Source organism: Herpailurus yagouaroundi, unplaced genomic scaffold (assembly GCF_014898765.1).
Source record: "Herpailurus yagouaroundi ecotype Mexico unplaced genomic scaffold, PumYag 191, whole genome shotgun sequence".
Taxonomy (NCBI): Eukaryota; Metazoa; Chordata; class Mammalia; order Carnivora; family Felidae; genus Herpailurus; species Herpailurus yagouaroundi.
In genome coordinates, this window is record NW_024412422.1 from 8,589,504 (window position 1) to 8,616,311 (window position 26,808).

Here is a 26,808-nt window from a genome sequence, read left to right on the forward strand (position 1 = left end):
CCTTCCCCTCCCCCATGGTCTTCTGTTAAGTTTCTCAGGATCCACATAAGAGTGAAAACATATGGTATCTGTCGTTCTCTGTATGACTTATTTCGCTTAGCATAACACTCTCCAGTTCCATCCACGTTGCTACAAAAGGCCAGATTTCATTCTTTCTCATTGCCGTGCAGTATTCCATTGTGTATATAAACCACAATGTCTTTATCCATTCATCAGTTGATGGACATTTGGGCTCTTTCCATAATTTGGCTATTGTTGAAAGTGTTGCTGTAAACATCGGGGTACAAGTGCCCCAATGCATCAGCACTCCTGTGTCCCTTAGGTAAATTCCTAGCAGTGCCATTGCTGGGTCATAGGGTAGGTCTATTTTTAATTTTTTGAGGACCCTCCACCCTGTTTTCCAGAGCGGCTGCACCAGTTTGCATTCCCACCAGCAGTGCAAGAGGGTTCCCATTTCTCCACATCCTCGCCAGCATCTATAGTCTCCTGACTTGTTCATTTTAGCCACTCTGACCAGCGTGAGGTGGTATCTGAGTGTGGTTTTGACTGGTTTTTCCCTGATGAGGAGCGATGCTGAGCATCTTTTCATGTGCCTGTTGGAAATTTTTTTTTAAAAAAAGAAAGAAACTGAGGGACCCCTGGGTGGCTCAGTCAGTTGAGCGTCCGACTTCAGCTCAGGTCATGATCTCACGGTCCGTGCACTCAGGCCCTGCATCGGGCTCTGTGCTGCCAGCTCAGAGACTGGAGCCTGCTTCGGATTCTGTGTCTCCCTCTCTCCTTGCCCCTCCCCTACTCGCAGTCTCTCTCTCTCTCTCTCTCTGCCTCTCAAAAATAAAGAAAACTATTTATTTAATAAATGAAAGAAAGAAAGAAAGAAAGAAAGAAAGAAAGAAAGAAAGAAATTGAGTCAAAAGGAGAGCTCAGAGCACATTCGACTTAACTCCCAGTGCCTTCGGTAACATTTGCATCTACATTCACTGGACTGTGCGTCCCATGTAGACAGAGGCCACATTTTTCTATCCACTGCTGCAGCCTTAATACCTAGCCAAGTGCATAGCACGCAGTAGGAGGGCAGCGAGTATTCACTGAATCAAGGCGGACACCCCCTCCCCGGCCAAGTATCTCCTAGATATTGAATCATCGAAGAAAGATTTCAGTTGTCATCATCACTGGCCAAGGCAAGAAGGGAGACGAGTTTCAAAAGGTTTTCAGAAATGAGTTGTGGTATATTAAGGATGGCCACAAATTCTTGCTACCCCTCCCACCGAGAGATAAAATCTCACTCCCTTCCTTGGAATCTGTACCAAGTCTCGTGAACTTTTTGACCAATGTAGTAGGGCACTAAGAACATTCTCAAGCTTCTGAGGCTAGGTCATAGGCCACCTGTTACCTGCTTTCTTTGATCCTTCAGATGCCATAAAGAAGTTCAAGTATGCTGGGGTTTCTGTGCTAGAGAGATGCCTCTTGTAGGCAGTCTGGTAATGGTCCGAGCTGAGCCAGTCCTCCCGCCAGGCCCTCCAAGGCACCGAGAAGTGAGTAAAACCATTCTGGACCCCGTAGACAAGGGGTCAGAACACTTTCTCTGTAAAATGCCAGGTAATAAGCGTGTGTGGCCTTGCAGCCCATAGGGTCTCTGCCACAACTAATCAACACTGCTGCTATAGCATGAAAACAACCACAGACCGGTATGCCCCAAAAATGGGGATGGCCGTGTTCCCACAAAACCTTATTTACGAAAACAGGTGCCAGGCTGGGTGTGCCTCGTGGGCCACAGCTTTCTGACCCCTGCCCTAGACCAGCCCAAGTGACCTCTGATAATGCCGCATGAAACAGAAGAATCGCCTGGCTGAGCCCTGCCCAAAACCCTAACCGGAAAAATCATTAAAAAATAAAACGGACCTTAAGTCACTGAGTTCTGGGCACTGTGTGCCCACAGCCATAGATACGTGGCACGAAAGAATTGGAACCAGAAATAAATTGGGAGGGTGAGGGGTGGGAAGGAGGTGGGGGTCCCTCGCATTTGGGCCCCCATAAGCACTCCAGTTCCGCGCAGGAACGAAGGGCAGGAGAAAATAAAAGCATTATCGCCCAGGACTGAAGGCTGCAGCCCAGAGAGAAGCAGAGGAGGGGGCGTGGCTATAGGACATCCTCAAGGCAAGACTCCAGGGGGCACTGTTCATGCTGTCTTCCCGTGAATGGTGCCCTTGAGAGAGGTACATTCCAGCTGCCCCAGGGTTAAGAAAGAGCAGGAGGTTAAGAAAGAGACTTGGGGACAGACGGACCCGGGTTTGCACCCTGGCTCCACCCCTCACCCACGGCAGATGGTGAGCAAGCTTCTAACCTCTCCGAAGCTCGCGTGCCTCACTTTTAATAGAACTCAGCTCCTAGGGACATGTGAAGATTAAATAGGGCTACATAAGGAAAGCTCCGGCACATAATAAGTCTTCAATAAATAGAGGTTTAATAGATATGTGTATATATGCGTGTGTACATACACACGCATGCATACACACACACACACACACACACACACACATTTCTCAGTAAAGGGGAAACCTACAGGTGCAATAAAAAGAAAATGCTGAATGGAGTCGAGTGTAGCTGAAGTCCAGGGTTTTCTAGAGCACGGATCCCTAAAAGTCAGCAAGCACACTCACAAACAAACTGTGAGGCACTTTAACACATTATCTGATGTCAGTATGTTTAAGAATCATCTTGGGGTCCTTGCTGAAATGCATTTCCCCCTCTCCTTCCCACAAAAGATTCTGATTCAGCAGATCTGGGCTGGGATCCAGGGATCCAAGTTGTTAACAAGCACCCCGGGCTTTGCTGAGCCAAAAGGTCATCTGGTCACACTTGGAGAAACGTCTTTCTGCAAACCTCATGGCACAAAGAACCAGCTCAGGATCACCCAGGCGGGTGGCAGCAGAGAAGCTGCGACACAACGTCTGCCCCACAAAGCAGGTGCGCTGGCTGTTGCTGTTGCTTTTCTGGGTCCCCAGGCCCCTAGCAAAAAAACAAAAAAAAAACAAAAAAAAAACAAAAAAAAAAACAAAAAAACCTGGCAAGGAGTAGCCACTCTGTGACTGTGGGTTGAGAAGAACGAAGGTGAGACCTGAATAAACATTCGCGTTATAAAGGGGTTTGGGAACCTTCCAACCCAACCATCCCATTGCATAGATGGACACACTGAGGTTCCCATAGTGGGAAACCGTGGTTCCCACCCCCACAGAGAACAAAGGTCCACATCCTCAGCTCGGCACACTCCCCTCCCTTCCGCACCCCCCACCATGTCAGACTTTGCTGAGGAAACGAGGCATGTGCTCTGGTCAGCGGTAAACTGAAGCCCAGAGTGATCAAATCCCACCTAGTTCCCGTTACACTATAAATCTCGGCATTATGTGAAACGTGGTGGGGAAGCAGAATCGTGAAAATCGTCGTGAAATCAGTCCTTTCTGGGTCTGGTGAAAATCGCTCTCAACCTGTCACTCTGTGATTCCATGTTACGGCCCCAAGATCAGTAACTCAAAAAAAAGAAAAAAATATATATATATATACATATATATACATATACATATACATATACAATACATATACATATATATGTATATGGCATTGCTAATGTCCCCAGCTCCCTTTAGTGAAGGGAGCAGGTGCCAGACGGGATAGAGGGATAACAGGAGATAACAGGATGCTGGACGTGCAAGGTGGCTGAGGCTGGCAGCACAACGTGTGATCCCCGGGTCTGTTTATTTTCTCTGGACGACACTTCTTACAAACAGGGAATTAAAGATCGGAGCCTGCACCCTCTAGATGTTTCTGGACAATGCCCTCAATCCATCCCTTTCTACACAAAAGGGTTGTTTTGTGGTCCAGCTATGCGCGCGCGCACACACACACACACACACACACACACACACACGAAGTTCGTGTTATGTGTGGGACTCTCCTGTCAAGCACATATATTTGAGGCTAGCTACTGTGTAACTCCGCTAAATGGAGAAAAGCTCTCAGCCTCCATTTTTTTAACCCCTAAAATGGAAATGTATATAGGTATATAATACATGTATATATAACTATATACACATATACATATGTATACACACACACACACACACACACACATATACTTTACACGGTTTTCATGAAGCGTCAGTAAGTATAAGGATTTTACCAGATTCCAAGCACACAGGGGACGCTAAATAAACTGCAGCTGCTCACAGCAGCAATAGGGACAGAGAGCCTGGCATCAGGAAGCAGACCACTTGTGTTTATAATCATACCTCTTCCGCTTACTGGCCAGAGAACTTTGGGGAAATGACTCAGCCTCCGGGCACCTCGATTTCCTCGAATGTAAAATGCGGGCAGTAATCATAGGACCTATCTCCTAGGATAGAGAGGCTGATTCCTTTCAGGTAAAGTGCCTGGCCCGGAGTAGGTGCTCAATAAACGGTAACACGCGGCTTGGGGTTTCTGATTTAGTTCTTTTTTGAACTAGCAACCGAGGTCTACAGATTGTCCGGCAGATTTTCCACGTGGCCGGGTCGGTTCGAGAAAGCCGGCGCGGGTCATTTTGCTACAGGCCCCAGAACAACCGCTGTGTGAAAAGTCGGAGGCTCAGTTCTGTCTAGAAACCAGCAACGGTGGGTTTCTTTATTCTCATTTCCCGTCAGGATGCCCATAACGTTTTCTGTGTAAAGGGGGTGAAGCTGGGAGCGCTTGGCAGGAGTAGCTAAGACACAAAGAGCCAAGAAGCCCGCGAGAGAACTGTCTCTCTTCCCACAGAAAAGAGGAAACCCCAGAAATCTGTCCCCAGGCCGTCCTCCAAGAACGCTAAAGCTGGAAGGGACCAGGGGTTGAACAAGCCTGGTGACTTCTAAACCTGGCTTTGATTGACAGTCACCTTGGGAGGACTCTGAAAGCTACATTCACAGCCCGGGGTTAGAGGGATGGAGGCTCTAATGCAATACGGATGGGCCTGGGAATCTGCATTTTGACATGTTTTGCCACAAGCGATGCTAACATGATTTTAACAAAAGGCTCTACGGTAGCCTTCTGGGGTCACCGATCCAGCTGAGTTGCAACCGGTGGGGAAACTGAGGCTCAAGGAAAGAAACTGATTTGTCCAAGGCCAACCGGAGGCGCGGATGGGACTCCAACCCAGGCTTCTCTACACTCTACCTTATTTTTCCCCCCCTCAGGTTGGCTTTGTCACAGAAAATCCAGTGGTATCCTGCTGGGCCTCTAGCCATCACTTCCCCCACTTTTTCCAGAGGTGCGCCCCCACCCCCTATCCTTTTTCTTGCCCAAGCAGCTGTTCAGAAAATCGATAAGACCACACTGGGAAACAGAAGTGGGGATTTTTGCATATTTATAGAAGCAGCCATTAAAACTATTAACAGACCATCAACACTGAGTTGGCTGGGAGCCTTTTTTCTCTCTCTCTCTCTTTTTTTTTTTTTTTTTCTCTTTTGTGAATACTGGACTGACTTGAGTATCTCTGATTGCAGCTACTGATTTGGGCCCCGCTCTGGTATTTAACTCTGCATCGGCGGTGCAGCAGCTCCATTAAAAGGTCACTGGACCCATAATGGCTGGACACCACTCAATTCTGCCAAAATCTTTCATCTCGAAAAAGCCACAAGACCAGGGCTCTTCCCCTCACCACGCCCCCCACCCCACCCCCCCTGCCCCTTGTGCATGAAGTGACCCAGGATTTAGGAGCAAACGGGATTAATGTTTCCAACCTTTCGGGGCTATTTGGATAAGTATGCCTGATGGTCTAGATTTCTAGACTCAGGAGACAGAGAGTTTATGTGTATATTCTTTATGGGGCAGACTTTGTCATGGCCTTCATAATGGAGGTTCCGATGGCGGCAGGAAATCAGATTGTATACAGAAACGCTGAGATGGGAAGGGTATCTGGTGACAGGCATTACTCCAAGCAAGGCTGGCGGTCCAGCAGATCGGCAGAGAGGGACAACAGCTAAAAGCTTAGAGTGAGAGCATGACCTTTCTCTTGTCTGTTGGTTGACCTCCCCTGACACTTTGGTAATAACGTGACACTACAGATACTCAGCAGGCGTCTAGCAAAGTTCAACCGGTGTCTCTGTCCACCCAGCGGGGAACTTCCAATCCCTAAGACGGAAAAAGCCGAGGAAAGCAGGTCCTGACCCCCTACGGGATCACTCTCACTCAACACAAAGGCAGTTCCAGAATCTAAAGAGCAGTGGAGGACGCAAGGTTTTGGAGGGAGGGCCAGGTTGGCCAAACCCAGGTCCTGATTCGGTGGCAAAGCCAGACCCCAGTCAGAGGGCACCAGTGGCAACGGTAGACGAGACTGAAAGAAACCAAAGAGGAGCTAGGCTACAGCAGAATTCTGATTGGCCAGGCTTGGGTCATGTGACCCCTTCCGCGCCAGGGAGATTTGCATACCAAGCAGACTGACTTTCTCCCTTAGTCACCTTCTCAAGAGAGTCAGGACCAATGGAATGTATTGATAAAGAGATTAATAATGAGATGTATTATAGGGAATCGGCTCACAGAACCGGGGAGGCTGACCCATCCGCAGGGCTACAGGGTGAGTTGGCAAGCCGGAGACCCAGGAGAGCTGCCAGAGTTTAGTTGTGGTCTGAGTCCAAAGACCTAAGAACCAGAAGAGCTAAGGGTGTCATTCCTCTCGCAGGATTGGCAGCCTCAACCCCCAGGAAGAGCCCATGTCTCAATTTGGGTCCAAAGGCAGGAAAAAAAGCTGATGCAGCGGTCAGGCAAAAAGAATTCTCTCTCTCTCTTTTTTTTAATGTTTTATTTTTATGTATTTATTTATTTGAGAGAGAGAAAGAGAAAGCACACAAGCAGGGGAGGGGCGGGGGGGGGGGGGACAGAGGATCCGAAGCAGGCTCTGCGCTGACAGGCTAACAGCAGCCAGCCGGACGTAGGGCTTGAACTCACCAACCGTGAGATCGTGACCCCAGCCTAAGTCGGAGGCTCAACCGACTGAACTACCCAGGCGCCCCAAGAAGAATTCTCTCTTACTGGGGGGGGGGGGGGGGGGCAACCCCAGGGGGTTTTTTTATTATTATTATTCAGGCCTTCAACTGATTGGGTGAGGCCCCCCTCCCCCTACATTCAAGAGGTCGGTCAACCCGCTTTACCCAGTCCACCGATTTAAAAGTTAATCTCATCCCAGAACAGCCTCACAGAAACATCCACAATAACGTTTGATCAACTCTCTGGGCACAGCATGGCCAGCGACACCAACATACAAAATTAACCTTCACGCTTCCTAGAAGGCCACTGGATCCGTCAAGGTTTGACCAGAGAAACACAACCAGTAAGAGATACATATTAAGGGATTCGTGGCAAGGAACTGGCTTACAAGACTGTGGGTGCTGGCTTTGCAATTCTGAAATCCCGAAGGGAAGGGCGGGCCAGCAGGAAGGATAGGCTGGAACTCTCCAGCATGAACCGAAGCTGCTGGCCACAGGGCGAGTTTCTTCATCAGAAAAGCCTTGGGGCGCCTGGGTGGCTCGGTCCGTTAAGTGGCCGACTTCGGCTCGGGTCATGATCTCACAACTCGTGAGTTCGAGCCCCACATCTGACAACTCAGAGCCTGGAGCCTGCTTCCGATTTTGTGTCTCCCTCTCTCTCTCTCTGCCTCTCCCCTGCTCACGCTCTTTCTCTCTCTCAAAAATAAAATATTAAAACATTTAAAAAAATTTTTTTAAGTTAGTTTCTTAAAAAAATAAAAAATCTCAACTCTGTTCTTAAGAGCTTTGGTCTGATTAAGTCAGGCCTGGCCAGATCCCCTGGGATAATCTCCCGTACTTAAAGTCGACTGATTATGAATCTCAATCCCATCTACAACGTATCTGCATAGCAACCTCCAGGTTGGCGTTTCACCCCATCACTGAACACTCTGGCCTAGCCTCGTTGACAGAAAATTGACCATCACGCAGCCTGTATTTTCCAGAAGGACGGGGTAAAAGAGCCAGCGGGCAGTCAGCATACTCGACGTCCAGGAAACAGGGAGGCAGAGAGAGTGGAGAAAGGGGGTGGGGGGGTGGGAATGGAGCAAGTGCAGTTCTAGAGTGGGCCTGCAGGCTGGGGAATCACTACGCCTCCTCCTTAGTGACTCTAAACGGCCGCTGTCACCTTTGGGACCGTTAGGGGTGCTACTCAGTAGCATCAGTGACCCTCTGACCTCCGTCTCTGCTTCAACGGCCCTAATTTGGGTTTTTATCATGTCTCCCTCCGGTTTGGCACCTTCCCCCCCCCCCGCCCCCCGCCTTCCACGCGGCTCCGGTCAGTGCCCTGCCCGCTTCCCCTCGGTACCCCCCAGAGCTCACCTGAAACTTCGGTGACGATCCCTGCGCCTGGCTTCCTACCCCAACCGCATCATCTCTGTCCAAGGAGGTTCTCTGGCTGGGAGCACTAGGGACATACAGGGAGCACCAGGGACTGGATGCCCCAGGGGCCTCCTTCAACCGGGGGTGGGGGGATCCAATGGATAAATCCCCCAGCTTCCTCAGCCACAGAGGAAGAAGCCTGATGTTTCCACAATGTCGCCCAGAGGCCTGAAGGAACGGAACCCCGCTTGCCCCATAGCTTACCCTGTCTTCACTGGCTTTCTCCCCGCGCCCTGCCTCACTTCCTCACTCCCTCCCCGTACTACCTGGGGTCGCATCCCAACTAGACCACTTCAACCCAAATCCTTGCCTTCGGGGATCTACATTTTGGAGAGCTCAAACAGAGAAACCACCGAGTCTGGTCATCCAGGAACACAATTTGGCCCACCATATTCCTCCATGGAAAAACCACCCTTGCCCTCTGAACAGGCGGATTCCCAAGTGGGTAGTTTGGGGGTCCCGCTGACTGCTTTGGCTTCGTCTCCTGCCCTCCTATGCGTATCGTTCTCTAGGCAACTCGGAGTACCTTGAAAACACCATAATGGTTCCTGCCTCTCGGCCTTTAAACACAGGGTACCATCTGCCAAGCGCCGACCCCTGGGCACTTCAGCCCGTCAACTTCATTTCGATCTAGTGAACTCTTCTCACAGAGGATGAATTCAAAGGCTTTCCTGCCTCACAACGTCTTGCGAACACCATTCCCCACCGTGTACATCTCTCCCATCAGACAACGAGACTCCGAGAGCAGTGATAGTGCCTTATTTTATCCTTAGATCATAATACAATGACTGGCGCGTTATAGGGATTCCACGAGGCTCGCTGGATGCGTCACTAACTGAGTACTCTTACTAGCTCAGTGAGTAGTAACATCCATTTCCGCCCCTCTGCCCACAGCTTACTTCCTAATTAAGAAAAATAAAAATATTCCATGGGGCACCTGGGTGGCTCGGTCGGTTGGGCGTCTGACTTCGGCCCGGGTCATGATTTCGCTGTTCGTGGGTTCAAGCCCCACGCCGGGCTCTGTGCTGACAGCTCAGGGCCTGGAGCCTGCTTTGGATTCTGCGTCTCCCACTCTCTCTGCCCCTCCCCCGCTCACGCTCTGTCGCTCTCTCCTTCAAAAAATAAATAAACATGAAAAAAAGTTATGAAAAAGAAAACTATTCCAAAAGGACTCCGGATTTGATGGAATGTTGATGCGTTAAATGCGTGTGTATGAGCCCCGACCATTGACTGGGATGTTCAGGTTGAATAATGATCATGGACGAGGCTTTGTAAATTGCCAAGCACCAAGAATATACTCAGAGTTGTTTTCATTTTAAATGACATCAAGGGGGGCGCCTGGGTGGCGCAGTCGGTTAAGCGTCCGACTTCAGCCAGGTCACGATCTCGCGGTCCGTGAGTTCGAGCCCCGCGTCGGGCTCTGGGCTGATGGCTCGGAGCCTGGAGCCTGTTTCCGATTCTGTGTCTCCCTCTCTCTCTGCCCCTCCCCCGTTCATGCTCTGTCTCTCTCTGTCCCAAAAATAAATAAACGTTGAAAAAAAAAAAATAAATGACATCAAGGAGCGAGAAACAAGAAAAGTGAGAGAGTGTGTGCCTTGTCCAAGGTCATTCGGGAAGTAAATAGGAAAGGCGGGATTCGAGTGAAGTTTCTGACTCTTGTCCCCATGTTTTCTACATACAAATGGGCACCGTCTTAGGGCACGAAAGCCTTGAAAACAGGGCCACAGATGCAGGAACAGTAGACAAGTCAAGGCTTTCCTAGAACCCTTTGGAGACAAAGGGTCAGGGTTTAGCAAACCCTAAGAGTGGCTGCCATTTGAGTGCCCTCGATCTGGCTTTGTACGCATTATCTGTAAGCTGTACGACGATAAAATTTCTGCTAAGTATTTAGCTCCAACTTATAGATGAGCACATAGAAACTCGGATTTAAGTCACTCATCTGCGAAGCATTGGAGCTCAGATCCAAACCCAGAAATGGCCAATTCCAGAGCCTACCGTCTGCTACATCCAGCCCCTCTCAGAAAATAATAAAAGCTGACATTTTTTAAGCAGCTCCTGTGTACCAGGCACTTACTTCCGTCCTCGTAATAATCCAGGAAGCCTGCTTCGATGATAACTTCCCCAGTTTTGCTGACGAGGAGGCTGTGTTTCATGCACAGTAAGTCAGTGTTGCAAGGTCAGAGGCAGAATGATGCTGTGGCCCTTTCGGACATCAGAGGGCACTTCTTTCCATGTCTTTCCATGTCTCTGAGCTCCGACTGTACATCGGAACACACAAAGAGCTCTGTAAATCTCCAGGCCCCATCTCTTGGAAGTCTGATGCAGTAAATGCCTCCACAAGGAAACAAATATGGAAACATTTAGATCGATAGAGGCGAAGAAGAGAGGGCTCTTTGGTCCAAGCTGCAGCATAACAGAGAAATCCGTAAGATCCCTGCAAATGTAACGTCCATCCTCCCGTGGCTGACGAGCTGGCGATCGAGAAAGCAGAAAACTCTGACCTCAACTCCGTGTGGCTTGAAGACAGCTGAGAGAGAGAGAGAGAGAGAGAGTCACAAGAGAAAAAATAAAGTATGAGCCTCCTTTAAGGTGGGGATTTCAAAAGCAGCTCTCTTGAACTGGTGAAGTCAGAGATAGGATAGCTTCACAAATGGCTACTTGGCAGCCGTAAACTGTGATAAATTTGTTCTACATTCGTAGATGCGGAAAGACGTCCAGGGCATGGTGAAAAAAAAGCAAATTGTAAAATACCATGAACGGACTATGTATGCCCGTGATAGTATATAGTATCATTTTTATTATGCGTATATAGGAAGTATGAATATATTATGTGTGACTATAGTATGATCCTATTTGTACATGTTGCTTAAACACACCCAAACAACATAGACGGATGTCCATCAACACATCAACAGTGGTGGACCATTGGGGGATCTGTGTTTCCCTTCCTTCCTTCCACGAATATGTACTGAGCTCCCACTTTGTAACAGACACCCTCTCTCTTCCTTCAGCCTATGTTTAATTGCTTGAGAATTCTAGAAGCATGGATTTACAGGCACCTGGATTTGCAGCGAATTTGAAAATAAAACGGTCTCCTGTCAATAGCCCCAATAACCCCCGATGGGGGGGGGTGACGCTGGTGATATTTATAAGGCGACTCGGGAGAAGAAGGAAGGTAGGAGACAGACGGCACAGCCTGAGAGAGAATCCCCGGCCCCCACCCTCTTCTCCGCCCCCACACACTAGGTTCTGGTTTTTTGTTGTTGTTTTTCGCATGGGTTTTTTTTTGTTTTGTTTTGTTTTGTTTTGTTTTGTGTTTGGTCGGGGGTCACCATCTGTAGATTTGCTCTGCACAAAAATAAAGCCATCCATCTCCCTTATGGTGGTGTCATGTAAGCTCAGGAAAAACCACAGTGCTCAAGGGGGGCCCTGGGTGGGAAAAACACTTATCTGCCTCAGCCGGGTTCAGAGCTCTCCCCCGAAGGCATCCTTCCCTAGACTCAGGGGATGGGGGTTGTTTATCCCCTGGCACACAATGAAATGTCGGGAACACATGTTCAGGGTGAGGTGGAGCCCGATGAAGGTTAAAAATGGAACAGCGGCTTTGATCCCCAGCCAACACCAATGACGCTCGGGGTTGGGGCCAGAGTGAGACGTCATGTTCCCTCGCTGTCTCCGCAGAAGGTGCAGACAGTCCCCTCCTGACTCCAAAAGCAGACAGGGCCCCAGACTGGAAAGTGGAAGAAAGACCCCAGGCAAGAAGGGACGCCTGAGTCTCAGGGAAAAGCAGGCCTCCTATGGGCCAGCCAGGGGGCTTTCTCTGCTTTTAATGGGGAGCCTCCATCAGGCCATTCATTATCTGATGGTACGAGGACTTGAAACAGGACCCTCCCTGGAGCGTCCACTGGACAGGGCACAAAGTTAGCAGGCCCCGGCGTCTCGGTCTCCCTCCTGACTCATCTGTGGCCGCCATTTTGTAATCATTTCCCTAGACTCTTTCACTGTCTGTTTATCTAGGCATTCTTCACTCCACCAGCAAATTGTGCTGAAAGTCTGGTCTGTTCCCAAACCGAGCCAGATGCTGGATATCTGACAGCGAAGAACACCCAGTCTCTCCTTCCAGGTCTTGAGGTCTGGTGGGAAAGAGAGGCACAGAAAAGACAGTTGCAACAGGACAGACTAAGTCTTCTGAGGTGGATAAGTACACGGTGCAGGAGACCACAATGAGGGAGGTAACCTGGGCTTGGTGGAGAAGGGCAGGAGAGGAACCCTAGAGAAAGATGGAGATATTTTTTTTTTAATTTTAATGTTTATTTATTTGAGAGAGGGGGGAGGGGGAAGATAAAGAGCAAGACACAGAATCTGAAGCAGGCTCCAGGCTCCGAGCCATCAGCACAGAGCCCGATGCAGAGTTCAAACTCGCAAACCATGAGATCATGACCTGAGCCGAAGTCAGATGCCCAACCGACTAGGCCACCCAGGCTCCTGAAAGATGGAGGTATTTAAACCAAGGCCTGGGGAAGAAAAGTAAGAGCTCACGAGGTAAACAAAGTAAGGCAAAAGTGTCTCGGGTGGAGGGAACAGCATGTGTAAAAGCTCTAAAGACAGACAAAGGGCACATTGGAGTAAACAAAACGCCAGGACACTGGGGTGAGGTGAGACAAAAATGTTCTCTCTCTAAAGTGCAGCCTGTCTACAAAAAAGTGAACTGGTCACCCCCAATTTTGATTACCTTTACAATCAAATTGGCCAACTGCTTTCCATGGGATTGAGTGAAGAAATCATTGTTCTAATCAGAGTCAACACTCTTACTGAGCACACGCTAGGAGCCGTAACTCTTAGACACAGGATCTCATGCGTCCTCATAAAAAAACTGAATAACTTGAAGGTCACAGAGGTTACTTAAGCCCATCAAGTCCATATAGCAAGTTAAGTATACATGGCAGGAGGGGGCAGGATTTCAACCTGGAGCTTTGAACACCACTTACAGCATTCATTTGATCTTAGTCGAGATGGATTCCCTTATTAAGGTCCGCGTATGAGTAAACTACTTCCCAGCTCAGAGAAGAAGACTTCCTCATCCATCCCATCCATCCATCCATCCATCCATCCATCCATCTACCCACTGAATCATCCACACAATCAATCACTGCGCATTCATTGTGTACCTCCTCTGGCAGGTCGTCTACATTGCCCCGTCTGTCTCGCAAACTGCCCCCATAATATTTTCAACTTTCAATTGTAAGAGACTCCCTTAGTCTTCCGAAACAAGATGGTACCTCAGAGATGGAACCGTTTACGGGTTTTCTCTGCAGCTCTACATAAGGTCATATTTCGAAATTCGCCCAGTTGCCTTAGCTGGTATTGTACATCGAAATCCATTAGAATATCCTAATGTCATGCAATGCTTTAAGGTCTAAGGCATCAGCATGACATATCAGGAGTAGAAGTGAACTTTGAGATTACCTAGCTCAACCTTCTGGTTTCACAAATTATAAAATAAGGTATAAAAAGAAGTCAGCTTTCCCAACAGCACATGAATATTTGATACTGATGTTTGCTCCTGTGACACTTGGGGCTAACGAGGCTCATCATCCGTGTCATGGTCACAGAATTCTGGGTTAGGGAGAATTAAGTTTTCATATGGTACCGTATAAATTTGAGTCTAGCAGAATGGAGAAAGCAAATGTGGTTCAGGGAGATCCCAAGATCACTTCATATAGGACATTCCACTCATCCCCAAAGTTAAGACCTCCTCTTACAAGTTCTCTTCCCACTATACACCTTTCTTCATCGGACTCATATTTATCAAATCCTGTCTGGATGTCTGTCCTCCCCAATGGGTTATCAGCGCCCTGAGAAACCATATCTGTCTGATTTGCACTTGTACATCTACTGCCTGTCACAGTGCCGAAGGTATAGTAGGTAGTCAATAAATACGTGTACTATGCAATACCAACACTGCTTCGGATTACACGTGAAGGGTGTCACCAAGGAGGATTCTAGAAATTTCTTCCAGAATTCTAGATTCTAGAATTTTCTCCTAGAATTCTAGACTTTTCTCTTAGGAGTCTAGATTCTGGACTTTTCTCTTAGGATTCTAGATTCTAGACTTTTCTCCTAGGATTCTAGATTCTAGAATTTTTCTTCTAGAAATTTCTCCGCATGTTAGTATTGGTCTTTTTGTGAGCCATTCATTTTTTTCACTTTATCATGTTTCTCCGAATTAAACTGTTTGCTTCCTTTAAAAATAAAGCTAGTTCTCATTTATCTGCGGGCTGATGGAAGGTAAACAGATAAGGAAAGACAGGTCTGGTTCCTTCACATCCTAAAATTCTGGTACAGGTGTAAGAGAAAAAGATGTCTTCTCCCTCATAGAGTCTGCTAACTCTATGAAAGCTTCTGGGTAGAGTCATAAATCTCTCTATTGTGTTCAGTCCATTTTCTCAGGAGCAACAGGCAGAAAGATGAAATCCTGGAAGCTTCTAGAAGCAGCTATCCTAAAGCCCCAAATCTCTGTTGTGAGGGTAAGTGTTCACCAAAGAAATCTCAAAAAGGGCCAAAAACAAAACAAAAAAAAAAACAAAACAAACGCCTGCACCCTCTCAGACAAGAGTCAGGATTTGAACAAACAAGGTCAGCAGCTCCAACAGAGTTGCCATTCAAAGAGTGACAGAACACGACTTTCTGTGTCTCCAAGTGACAGGTGACACCATCCCACAGGCGCCTTCCCAGCACGGAGGGCAAGCTCGTATTCATTCTCCTGTGGCAAAGCCACCACCAGCCTTTTCAAGAAAACGCAGCTTTAACACCCAAGGAATTTGGCTTTTGGGGGAAATCTCATATCCTTTGTATTGCGGGGGCCCGTGCTGGTGTGGAACCATGCCAAGGGCTACATGCGAGAAAAAGAAAAATGGGGGGGGGGGAATATTGGGAGTGATTCCCTAAGAAAAGGATTCTCAGCCAAATTAGGGAGACGGGAAGTTGTTGGTCTTTTGGGTGCTCCTTGGCTGGGCAAATTTGGGGTTTGTACGTTTTTGAGCTTTATCTCTGCTGGGGTGCTTTGTTGGTCTGTACTCTGAATGTTCCTTCCTGGGAAGACTGGAGTCTCAGTCGCCACAGAGAACATGGCAAACCGTCCCTGACACTTACGGCTTGTGCCGCGTTAGGCAAGACAACTGTCATCTCTTAAAGTCTTGGGTCTGTGACATGGAGATGAGAATCAGAGGAATATGCTAAAGAGTTAATGAGCTAAATCATGCGCAGGGTCTGATGCAAGGGAAGCAAATATCAGCTTCCTTCTCCTTTCTTCTGTCCCCTCCCCAACTCCAAATCCTTTCTTAACGACCAGGAGCAACCTGGTGAAAATAGTTTTAATCAGCTGCATCTGAAACCACGAAAGAATTTTTTTTTTTTCTTTGCAGTGGGTGAAGACCGTAGATGTGGGAACTGAGCTATCATTCTCATTCTTGAATAATTTGGGGCACATTTTCCTTCTCTCAATATTCAAAGCAATAACAGCAATGCCATCGTATCTTTGAGAAACTGCTGTATTTGAAAATCATTCCCGGACTATCTGGAGACATTTACAGAAAGTCTAGGAATCCTGGAAACAAAAAGGGGCCTGAAAACTAGGGGCAGAGAGAGAAATTTCCACCTTATGGGAAATTTTCAGTTTTGCACAGCTGGCATATAACTGGGCAATATTAGCAATCCAAGTAGAAATAACCAAAATAAGATTAACTCCCACTTCTTAAATACGAAGTAGGTGCTGAACATTCTACTAAACACGTTATATATATACAATCTCGTGCAATTCTCAGTGCAAGCCCCTGAGAAAGTTACTGTTATGAATGCATTTTACTGAAGAGGAAAGTGTACTTTGAAAAGGTAGCATGTGTCTCTCTAAATCAGTTTCTGGTAGGCAGTCGAAGAAACAGGGTGACAATCTAGATCCTTCTCACTGCAGACCCTGAGCTCTTATCCTGGGGAGTTCAGAGTCCCCAAGAGGCTGACTTTCTTTTTCCCCCTTTTGAAACTTCTATTACAAATCTGTCTTAATCTATCTATCCTGTGACAATCTGTTTCTATGTCTCTCAATGTGTGTCTCAGTCCTTTTGGCTTTCACTGTTACACACACACACACACACACACACACACACACACACACACTGCACTGACCAGCAGTCTGGCTGGTACACCTGTCCTCTGCATTTTTATGACCCCAGTCTGTAGGTCAACCCTGATAAAGTACAGTAGATGATAACTAAACTTCCTAAAATTTCTATTAAACATTCTATATCCGAAATCTTTACGGTATCTTAAAGTCTTGGACCAAACCTTTTGGACCTTTTCTTGGACCACACCTTTCAGGGCTATATAAGTTATATTGGTCAGTTTTTGAGACTAGTGCACAGTTTTTTAGTCATTTTCTTACATCTTTCTCATAGATGTTTGTTTTCTCTAAGAAGCAGAAGATCAGAGTTCTAGCTCTGGTACTAACCAGCTTGGAAGTTCTCGGCCCCTCCCTGGGACTCGGTTTTGTTATCTGTACAACGGGAGACCTGCATCCACTTGTCCTCCACCTCCTGCCCAGGGCTCCTCTCTGGAATCCCAGATCTTCCCTGTACACAGTCTGAAAACCATGAGATTAATAAACCCCTCGACCGCCTTCTGGTTTTACAATTCTGCAATGCTGTTACTTTATGTAAAATTAACAGTAATAAAAAGAATACTGAATATGGAAAATCTGATGCACAAAAGAAACAGTCCTAGCACACAATCCAAAACCCAAGATAAATGACATTTCATTTCTGTATTATTCGTGCTAAAATGCCTCTTGGCAGACACGGATAATTAAGGGTTTCATGGCGTGGTTTTGGTCAGCCTTCCGTAATTTGTACTTTGCATCCACAAACTCAACCATGGAAATATCCCAGACCCTGGTCATCTGACCCCACGTCAGAATTACCGTCAGGAACTCGTGTCAGGAATTAATGGCTGGGCAGTGAGAGATGATCCCTATTACATAATGCCAGTATATTTTGTACATCCAGCATGGCTCACCAGAGCATAGCTGCTGGTGCCCTCCGCAGTCTGATCATCAACCCCGATGATGATCAGAGTCTGCCTCCAGGCTTCGGGGGAGACGACCCCTGCATTGGTTCTCCCTGATTTCGTTATGCACCAGCTCATCTTCCCAAGCCAACCAGTTGCACTGGCGTCTGGCCGAGAGTGGGAACGGTTCCGCCAACGCCTTAGGAATCCATGGATTTGCAACGGGGCTAGAAGTCGAGTAGCCAGTGGCGCCCAAAGGGACGAGCCAAGTCAGGGAACCAGGGAACAGAGTTCTGGTTTGATCCCTCGGGACCGGAGCGCGCGACCTTATTCCCGGGTTGGGCTGACGCGGGGGAGGAGCGATGTTCCGCCGGAGCCGTTACGGAAAACTCGGTTGGTTACAAGTTTACATGGTGCCTGGAGATAAGGCAAGGGAACTCCAACTTGAAATCAAAATCGCAGCGCTTGCAGTAATTAATCAATTGCAAGACATATGCTGAATGTGTGTCTCGATGTGAAAACAGATGGACTAATGTGTATTGATCTCCCACGGGTTGTTGACACTCTGAAACAGAGGCAATGAAAGGCATTGGGGGAGTGCTTTAAGTGGAGAAGGTTCAACCATGGGGGATTGCAACTCTGGGCCAAGGACTCTTTTGGTGAACTCTGGGCTGCCGCTGAGAACGTCACACTGAAGCCTTTCGGGGCCAACAGCGGAAATGAAGGAAAAACGGTGGGGATGGGGCAGCGGGGGTGGGGGGAGGGCTGTCTCCATCACCACCTTGCCCCCTTCTCTACTCTCACATATTTATTTGTATTCCTTCATTATCGCAGCTTCCCCGGCCTCTACGTAGATCAACAGAAGTTACACCACTCAGGTCCCAGAAGCTACTCAGATAAGTTCTCAGTCCTCCTGCGGCCAATTCCACATTTCCTTTTCTTGGGGGGAGGGCCGGGGGGGGGGGTCTCCAACTTGTGTCTCAGTTGTGATTAGGGATCACACAATCCAGGTGCCGCAATCTCCCTCCAGGCATTCCCTGTGCACCTGAACCATTTCCAAAAGCCACTTCCCTCTTCCCTGATGTTCTGGAACGCTCGACCTGCCAAAATCAAGCAGAAGCTAAGGAGAACGGGGGAAAAAGTGCCTTCAGCCCTTCTATATGTTACATCAGCACACCGTGCCTCTGGTTTAGGCTGGTTGGCTTCCAGATGCCGCGGGCTTCGGAGCCACCCGGGAGAGAGCGAGTGTCGTTGGGTAAGTGCTTCCCAACTAGTAGAAAGGGAATTTACAACAGAAGGAGCTTCCGGTAGTGATATATAGAGTCCTCTGTGTGGAACTCTTTAGGGGTATTAATCTCAAATTGTAACTATCACGGCCAAAGCAGGCTGAGGAGAGACTCTGATCATGCGGTTTCCATCCCTCGTCCTATTTTCTTCCTGACCTCTTCCTTGATAGGGGTACAGGAAGATGGCTTCTTTAGAAATGCTTTGTCCGGGCGCCTGGGTGGCGCAGTCGGTTAAGCGTCCGACTTCAGCTCAGGTCACGATCTCGCGGTCCGTGAGTTCGAGCCCCGCGTCGGGCTCTGGGCTGATGGCTCAGAGCCTGGAGCCTGTTTCCGATTCTGTGTCTCCCTCTCTCTCTGCCCCTCCCCCGTTCATGCTCTGTCTCTCTCTGTCTCAAAAATAAATAAACGTTAAAAAAATTTTTTTAAATAAATAAATAAATAAATAAATAAATAAATAGAAGTGCTTTGTCCAATGCTGTTCGTTGCCATATGGGTCAGGGGGTCTTGAAAGAAGGTCAAGGTGGGGCAGCACAGGGTCCATGAGAATTAGATTGCCTACAAAAGGGGGCCAGACTATATGCATGGGTTGCATAGAGGATGGGGAGGAAATCTAAGAACTTTCCAGAATGACACTATCCCCTAACTGAACCCAAACCAGACAGTCACCTCCCCCCGCCCCCCTGCATCCCGGACCCCTAGAGCTTGTTTTATCATTCGCTAAAGAATAACCACTCAGTACTCAGGGACAAGGGTCTCTCTGGGTTTTCCTCCCTCCGCATCCCTCACTCAAGGAACTCTGCAGATAAATCACCATGTTAATCCCCTGGCCTAAGAGTTATGGGCTGTAGGAAAGCAGGAGGAGACTGTTGAATTGGGCTTGGGGACGGAAAGAAGCTCTGGATGAAAAATGAAGGGTGAACTCACGGATGGGCCGCCCGCAGTGAGGAGGGATCTTCCAGAGAGAGAAGAGGGGCGATCTTAGGGTATGGGGGACAGGAGGTGACCTGTTCCAAACAATGGATGTTGAACCGGCAAAGTGAGAGGGCTCAGGGAAGCGGGAACGGGCAAGAAAGAACTCATTGCTTATGGAAAAGACCAGAAAGGGAAAAGAAAGCACCGTTCCAACAATGGGTGACGCGGAGGAGACAGCCTTATTCGACCTGATAGGGCTCCTTCAGACTTACACAGTATCTGCTCCGGGGTAAGAGGCCCCCTGGCAATTACTACAGAGGCCTTCCCCGGACCTCGTGGTCTTTCTCTACACTCTCCTCCTACTGACAACTCGGCTCGCAGACTGGGTGCCCCGTGCGGTGAGGACAGCCGTACCGCAGATGAAGAGACATCAGAGGGGAAAGGCAGAAATCCTTCCTTCTGCACCTTTCCCGGGATTCTCCTCCACTGCTGCAGTGTGTGTGTGTGTGTGTGTGTGTGTGTGTGTGTGTGTGTTCAAGTAATGTGAGACAGTGCAGAAACATCACCTGCCTATCGGACGCTCGTTCAACGACTGAGAGGATGAGAAACGAGACAGCGAGACCGAGAGGGATGACGTTAATAACGCAAGCAGAACTCTGCCTGACATCCTCCCCAACGAGCATCTTCCACCCCAGGGAGGGCAAAGGATGCTAAGGTGTCACCTCTGTTGTGCCCACAACCTCGTCTCATTCCCCATGTATCTCCCCGTGAGGTGTCAGTGTAATAGGTTTTCAAAGATAATTCCACCTCTAGGAGATTTTCCTCACTGACTGCAGACCAACTCCGCTGTCTACGTTTGTGTATGCATGAAGGCGTGTCGGGTCCTGCAGCTACGCGTGGTGTAGGAAGGGGCCTACGTGTGTTGTGCACAGGCATGCACGTGCGTGGATGTTGCCCACGCCCGGGGGACCGTGTGTGCGAACGGACCGTATCTGTGTCTGTATGTAGGCGTGCAAGCTATCCCTAATAAACTTCCCGTGTCCTAATCTCCATCTCAGAGTCAGCTTCCAGAGAGCCCAGCCTGCGATGACATGTGGGAGCCAAGGCTGGCATCACTGCCTCAGAACATGGGATGGATGTTAGGGGCCCCCTGTCAGAGCCTCCCTGCCCCTTCGTTCAAATTGGTTCCTTACCATTGTTATCAGTTCAGACTCCAAAGTCACACATTTGCTTTCCAGTCCCAACTCTCGATAGCCACGTGAGCGTAGGCAGGTTTCAACTGTTCTGAATCTCTTTTGTCTAGGAACCCGGATAATCACGATGCCTGCCGTCCGGGGTTATCATCAGAATCAAATGAGACAAGGCAGGCAACGCCCTCAGCCAAGGGCCCAACGCACAGTACTCACCGGATCCATATGAGCAGCTATCGCTAACTTCTTCTGTGCTTAGTAGGTAATTTATAGGACTGCTGGTGGGAAAAAAATGTATAAGCTAGAGTTTCTTGGGAGGTTTAATTGTGTCTAATAAATTAATCACAAAAATACATCCTATTCTCATGCTCCTCTTGCCAGATTTGAGATTCCCTTAACTAGGGATTTGGGCACCAAAATCCTGGAAGCCAGACAGCAAAGGACGTCTTTGCTTTGCCAACACTGTCTGCCCCTGCTATTCTCCAGCTAAACTTTTAAGAGCTCCTGGCTAACTCGACTCCTGTCTAGTAAAATGGAGGCAGAGGAGAGAGGTGACAAAGAGACTCAGCCTTCAAAGAATATCAAGTTGCAGGGGACCAGTAAGCCATTACATTGCATTGACGCTCGGTGGTGATAGCCAGCCTCCAAGATGGCCCCAAAGACCCTCGTCTTCGGGTACTCACATACTTGTATGTCCCCCTCCCGTGTTGAACAGGACTGACCTGTGCAACCAATAGGATGTTTCGGAAACGTCAGAGTATGACTTCCAAGGATAGGTCACAAAAGTTAATGCAGCTTCCTTCTCACTCTTTTCCTGAATCCTTCATTTCAAGAGAAACCAGCCACCATGTTGTGGCGACACTTGAAGCAACCCTGTGGAAAGACTCATTTGGCGAGGACCTGAAGCCTCCCACCCACAACCCTGTGAGCAAACTACCTTGGGAGTGGATCCTCCAACCCCAGCCAAGCCTTCAGATGAGACCACAGCCCCAGCTGCCATCTTGACTATACCCTCAGGAGAGACCATGAGCCAGACCCGCCCAGCTAAGCGGCTCCCAAATTCCGGACTCATGGAAACTGTGAGATGATACATGTTTGCTTTTCTAAGCCTCTGAGTTTCGGGAAAATCTGTTATATAGCAATAGATAACTGACATACCATCGCTTCTTTCTTAGAGAAGCTCCAATTCGTGCAAATTCAGTTCTTAGTTTAAACTATATGAAGTCGCCAACATGTGACCGTGTTGACCCACACATGGTGATGACCTCTCCATTGACCTAGGGAGGGACTCAACGGTCCGCATAAATGCAGGCCTGAGTGTAGAGCGCCTTGGTCCCGTGCAAGTCAAAACATGTGGCCTTCGGCAGAAGCCGGCTGTGCTTCTGGAAGCTCATGTGCCGCGAGAGTAACACTCCTTCCAGCTCAGCTGCCTGCACATGCTGTCCTCTTGCCGGCCAGGCCTGGAGGCCAGCCAGGGACGTCAGAGACCCTCCCCACAATTCCCCTCCTCTCTCTCGGTCACACAGGGCTGCTTTTTACAAGCCCCCAAGTTCAACGAAGCTCCAAGTCCTCCAAGGGAGCGGAAAGGCATCTTGGCGACAGACAATTAGAGAGATTGGTTCGCCAGCCCCGGACACAGCACTCCATCCAGCAAAGCCTCAAAGAGTCCCCGGTGAACCATTTGCTGGCTTTAATTTCTCAGGGGCTGCTTCAGCAGGTGGCCACTAGTAGGTCGTCAATAGGGACCTTCTGGCCGAGGACTGGGGGCTCTTTGCAAAGGTCAGATCCAGAGGCCGGAGGGCACGGCTCAAGAGGTCACGAGGTCGGGACCCGTCACTGTGACAGATGAATCCGAGCATCTCTCTCTCTCTCACTGGAAGGAGGGCGAGGCCTCTTGAGACAGGAGAGGTGGGAGGGGGTGGCGTTGGGGGCTCACAAAGAAAGGCGAGTCTGGTGTCTGGCCGGCACCTCTCAACTGGTCTTCATTAGGCGGGGGCCCCACAAGCCTCTCTTCTGCCGCCCTCTGTCCCTCACTGATGGGGTGCTGTCTCCAGACCTCTCAACTGTTCCTCATTAGGTGAAACAGTGCGCTTTTGTCCTGCATGAAGACTTCTTTGTTCCTCCAGCCCAGCCAAGCTAGAAAGCCAGAAACTGATACAAAACAATGCCACTCTATCCTGAGGGGACCCCTCCCTCCTCCCTCTTCCTCCCCCTGGCCGGACAAGGAAGGGCGACTTTCCCCCCGTCACATCCCCGGGTGTCTAGCTAGCTGAGAACGTGTTTTCTGAAGCAGAAGAAACATGTCTACCAGAGACCAGTGGCTCCCAAGTGTGGACAAACGTTGGAATCACCTAGAAATCCTCAAAGAAGGCCAACGCCTGGCCCCCACACCCAGACATCCTGAGTTGCCTTGGTGTGGAGAGCAGCCCAAGCATTGGGATTTATAAAACTTCTCCAGAGGACCCGGACGGGCGGGGAAGTTTGGGAACGGCCGGCCGAGGCAGAGAACCTGAATCAGGAGGGTCGTACCCATATGGGCTGGGTACTGACCAGCCGTGTCTGAGAAAGTGATGTGGACACAGCCAATGTTAAGTGCAGAGGAGCGTTTTAATCTTGGATGTCGGCATCGGAAATCGTGCACAAGTATCTTAAGATCCCTTGGGGGCTCTGCCGCTCTCCCTCCTCCCTGGTCCTTACCACTGTGCTCTTGAGCAAAAAAAAAAAAAAAAAAAATCCACGCCCTCAAAGACAGGATGGGTGACAGAGAGACCTGGTCAGCTAGTTACAGGTTGTCTTACCAGCCCCCGTTCCCAGCACGATGCTGAAGGGGCTGGTCATCCAAAAGCCATTGAGTTTGGTGAGCCCGATGTGCCTCCGTTCCCGCAACCTGTCTTCTAGGCTAAGATGACTGGAAGATGCGGTGTAACTTCGAGACAAAGAAAGGCTCTCGTCCTGCACCACAGCCAAAGCCCCAAAACACACCCCGCTCCCACGACCTGCTTGCTAGGAAAAGCCTCACGCTTTTGTGGCCCAGGCCCGAAACATCCACGTTGCAGATTAAGATAGGCCAGAGCCTCCCAACTCTGTTTTTAAAAGGGGACGTTAGATCTTGGCGTTAGATTACACACGTCAACATATCGGATTCCTAGTAAAATCCGAATTTCAGACAAATAAGAGATCATTGTTTGGTAAAAGTATGTCCCACGCCATAGTTAGGGGGCATGCGGATACTCAAAATTCTTGGTTATGTAGCTGAAATTCAAATGTAACTGGGCATCCTGTATTTTTTTCTGGCACCTCCAAAGTACGGAAGCGGTTAAGAGCCGCTTGTACGTCATCGGTGTGAATAAATTCTACTCACTCGCTCTTTGTTTGGCGTGTAGCTGACGATAGTTTCTGAAGGAATGGGAGCTTCCGATGGAGATTAGGAGGCAGGATTCTAAAGCCCCAGCAGTAACTACGGGAAAGGATGTCATGATTGACTAGTAATGTCTGCCGTGGGTCCAGGACGGAGAAGGAAGTTACGCCAGGAAGGTATTTATTTACAACCACAGGTCACATTCAGAATGATGTGTAATTGGGGTGTTGAACTCTGGCCATTTGCCTTTTTGTTTTCCTTAATGAGAAAGAAGGGATGGGGAAAGGGGGCTTGTCAATGAAGCGGCAGAAGAAATGGAAATGTGGCTGAGCCTTGAAAAGGAGGCAACTGTTCACTACGCAGAGACTGTGCTTTCTCTTTCTTGGTCTTCTGTGTCTTCCTCTTTCCCCAGAGCAGCTCTCCTGATGACAGGGCACCCAGTAGGTGCTTTCGCACGTGAGCACTAACCCAACACTTTGAACCAGAAGTCACAGCAATAGAACAGATTTGGATCGCCACCCTTCCTCCCCGCCGGGCAGGTGGTACACAACCTGTGGTCATGCGCTGGCTAAACTGGGGGGCCTACAGAGAAAGCCCTTTAGGGGCACTCCCATCATTGAGACTTCCTGCTTGCCCGGAGATCTGAAATCGGTGCCTCGTCAGCCACACACCGCCATTCGGCCGCAACTCCAAGAACCATGGCTCCTTCCGGGCTGTAGACGATGACGAGGGAGGAAGTCAAGAGCCACTCCTAATGGGAATGCCCACCTCTGTGCTCATTCCGCATGGCAGAAGGAACCCATTCATCAAACTATGAAAACTCCCCCCGCTCGCCAGGAAGAGTGACCACAAAGTGCTTGTAAATACACGTCGTGAGGTTTAAACAATTTGCATCATGGTTTCTATTTTGTGAGGGGAGTCCATGTGAAGGCAGTGAGGGGCATGCTTTGGGTTTGTCCTGCAGACAATACATGCCCGGGTCTTATGCTGCTTCCGTATCTTCTGCCCAAGCCAACTGGCCGGCCCCATGGCCTCTCAAGACGAGAGGGGTGCCAATTCCTAACATTCTATTTTCATACTGTTTGATGATAAAAATCGCTCCAGCGGGACAAATAGCAGTGAACAAACACAGGAAGCAGCCCCCTGATTAGATAGAGACGGGGCTGCTTATGGAGTAAAAACAAAATGACTCAAATGACAAATGGGTGGACCGTGGACGCTGCTGACCATCTCCTTCCTGGCCAGGCCACGAATAAATGGACAGAAGAAATCAAGGAAGAAGGTGATGCTTCGGACTAAAAGGTGGGGGTGGGGGGTGGGGGGGGGGGGGCGAAGGGGGCTTGCCCTGCGGCTTTGCTTGGCAGGTGACTTCTCTGAGTTGCCTCTTTGGTAGAGGTCATGGGGGACGACCATCTGGTTTCCAGCCACTTCCTTTGAAAGTCTTGCTTGGGCTTGCTCCGGAGCACTTAGCCCTGAGACATAAGGTCCTTTGAAATCTGTGGTCTCAGGGCCTTTGCCAAAACTGAGCCAGTGCCTGGTTTCTCATCTCATTTCACTCCTCACTGAGAGTCATGGGAGTTGGGGGGGGGGGGAGGGGAGGGGCCAGGTAGGGAGATAACTTTACTCTCCAGGGGATGCTTGGCTAAAAATGTCTACAGACATATTTGGTTGTCCCAACTGTCAGGGGCTGTGGCTAAACATCCTATAATGCCCAATACAGTCCCTAACCACAAAGAATCACCCCGCCCCAAATATCCACAGTAGCAAAGTTGAGAAAGCCCGGTGGTCTAGGGTAAGTTCAAATATCGATGCAGACGCACATATAGATATAGGGACGGAGGTGTAGACGGACGTGCCAGGTGCAGGTGTGGGTGTATGTATAGGTCCAGGCACAGGGGCAGGTGTGGTTATGGATACGAGCACGGATATAGGCAGGCACAGACGCAGACACAGACTGAATTCCTTCCACAAAGAAGGAAGAGGAGGAAAGCCCGGGCCTCATTTCTGACAGCCAGGTCTTTGAGGGAATAAATCACCAGAGAAATAAATGCAGACACTTCCTGATAACAACCCAGCAGCCCCAGGCCTGCTCTGAGCGTGGGCCTCACCCGGTCATCCCAACAAAGGCCCCAAGATGAGAGCCTACGTTCAAACTCCACCTCGACCACTGACTCCCCGTGTGGTCCTCGGCAGGTGCCTTACTCTCTTGACTCTCCGCTCCATATCTACGAAGTAGGCATAATAGTTTCTACCTCCTCTGCTTGGGATAACTGTCAAGTAGGATCGCACGAGTAGGGGCCAATGCCTTGCCTGAAATTTGGCGAAACAGGGATCGTCAATAAACTGCATCTGTCATCGGTGGCTCAATCACCAGCACCTTCTGACATGAACATGAATTTCAGGTATTTCTCCTTAATACCCAAAGGGGTTTATCTGCACTGGGGAAGCATCGCTGAGGGGACAGAGGTGCCAACCTGGCCCTGTCTCCTTGTCCTTGTTTCAGCTGGGGCCCCAAAGTAACAAGGACCAGGAACTGAGCTCATCGAGGGGTGTCCGTGACGTGCCCTCACCAAGCCCAATAAAAAAAAAAAAAAAAA

General features: G+C 49.1%; 1 long non-coding RNA gene across 1 annotated transcript in view; it reads right to left on the minus strand.

The window, feature by feature from the left end:
* LOC121010474 (uncharacterized) overlaps positions 1–17,179 on the minus strand; it is a 27,907-nt gene extending 10,728 nt beyond the window's left edge. Inside the window, exons 1-2 of the long non-coding RNA XR_005781188.1 lie at positions 16,912–17,179; positions 10,483–10,935 (exon numbers count right to left, since the gene is read on the minus strand). This is a non-coding gene — a long non-coding RNA (uncharacterized LOC121010474). The remainder of the gene's footprint in view (positions 1–10,482; positions 10,936–16,911) is intronic.
* Between the last annotated feature and the right edge of the window lie 9,629 nt (positions 17,180–26,808).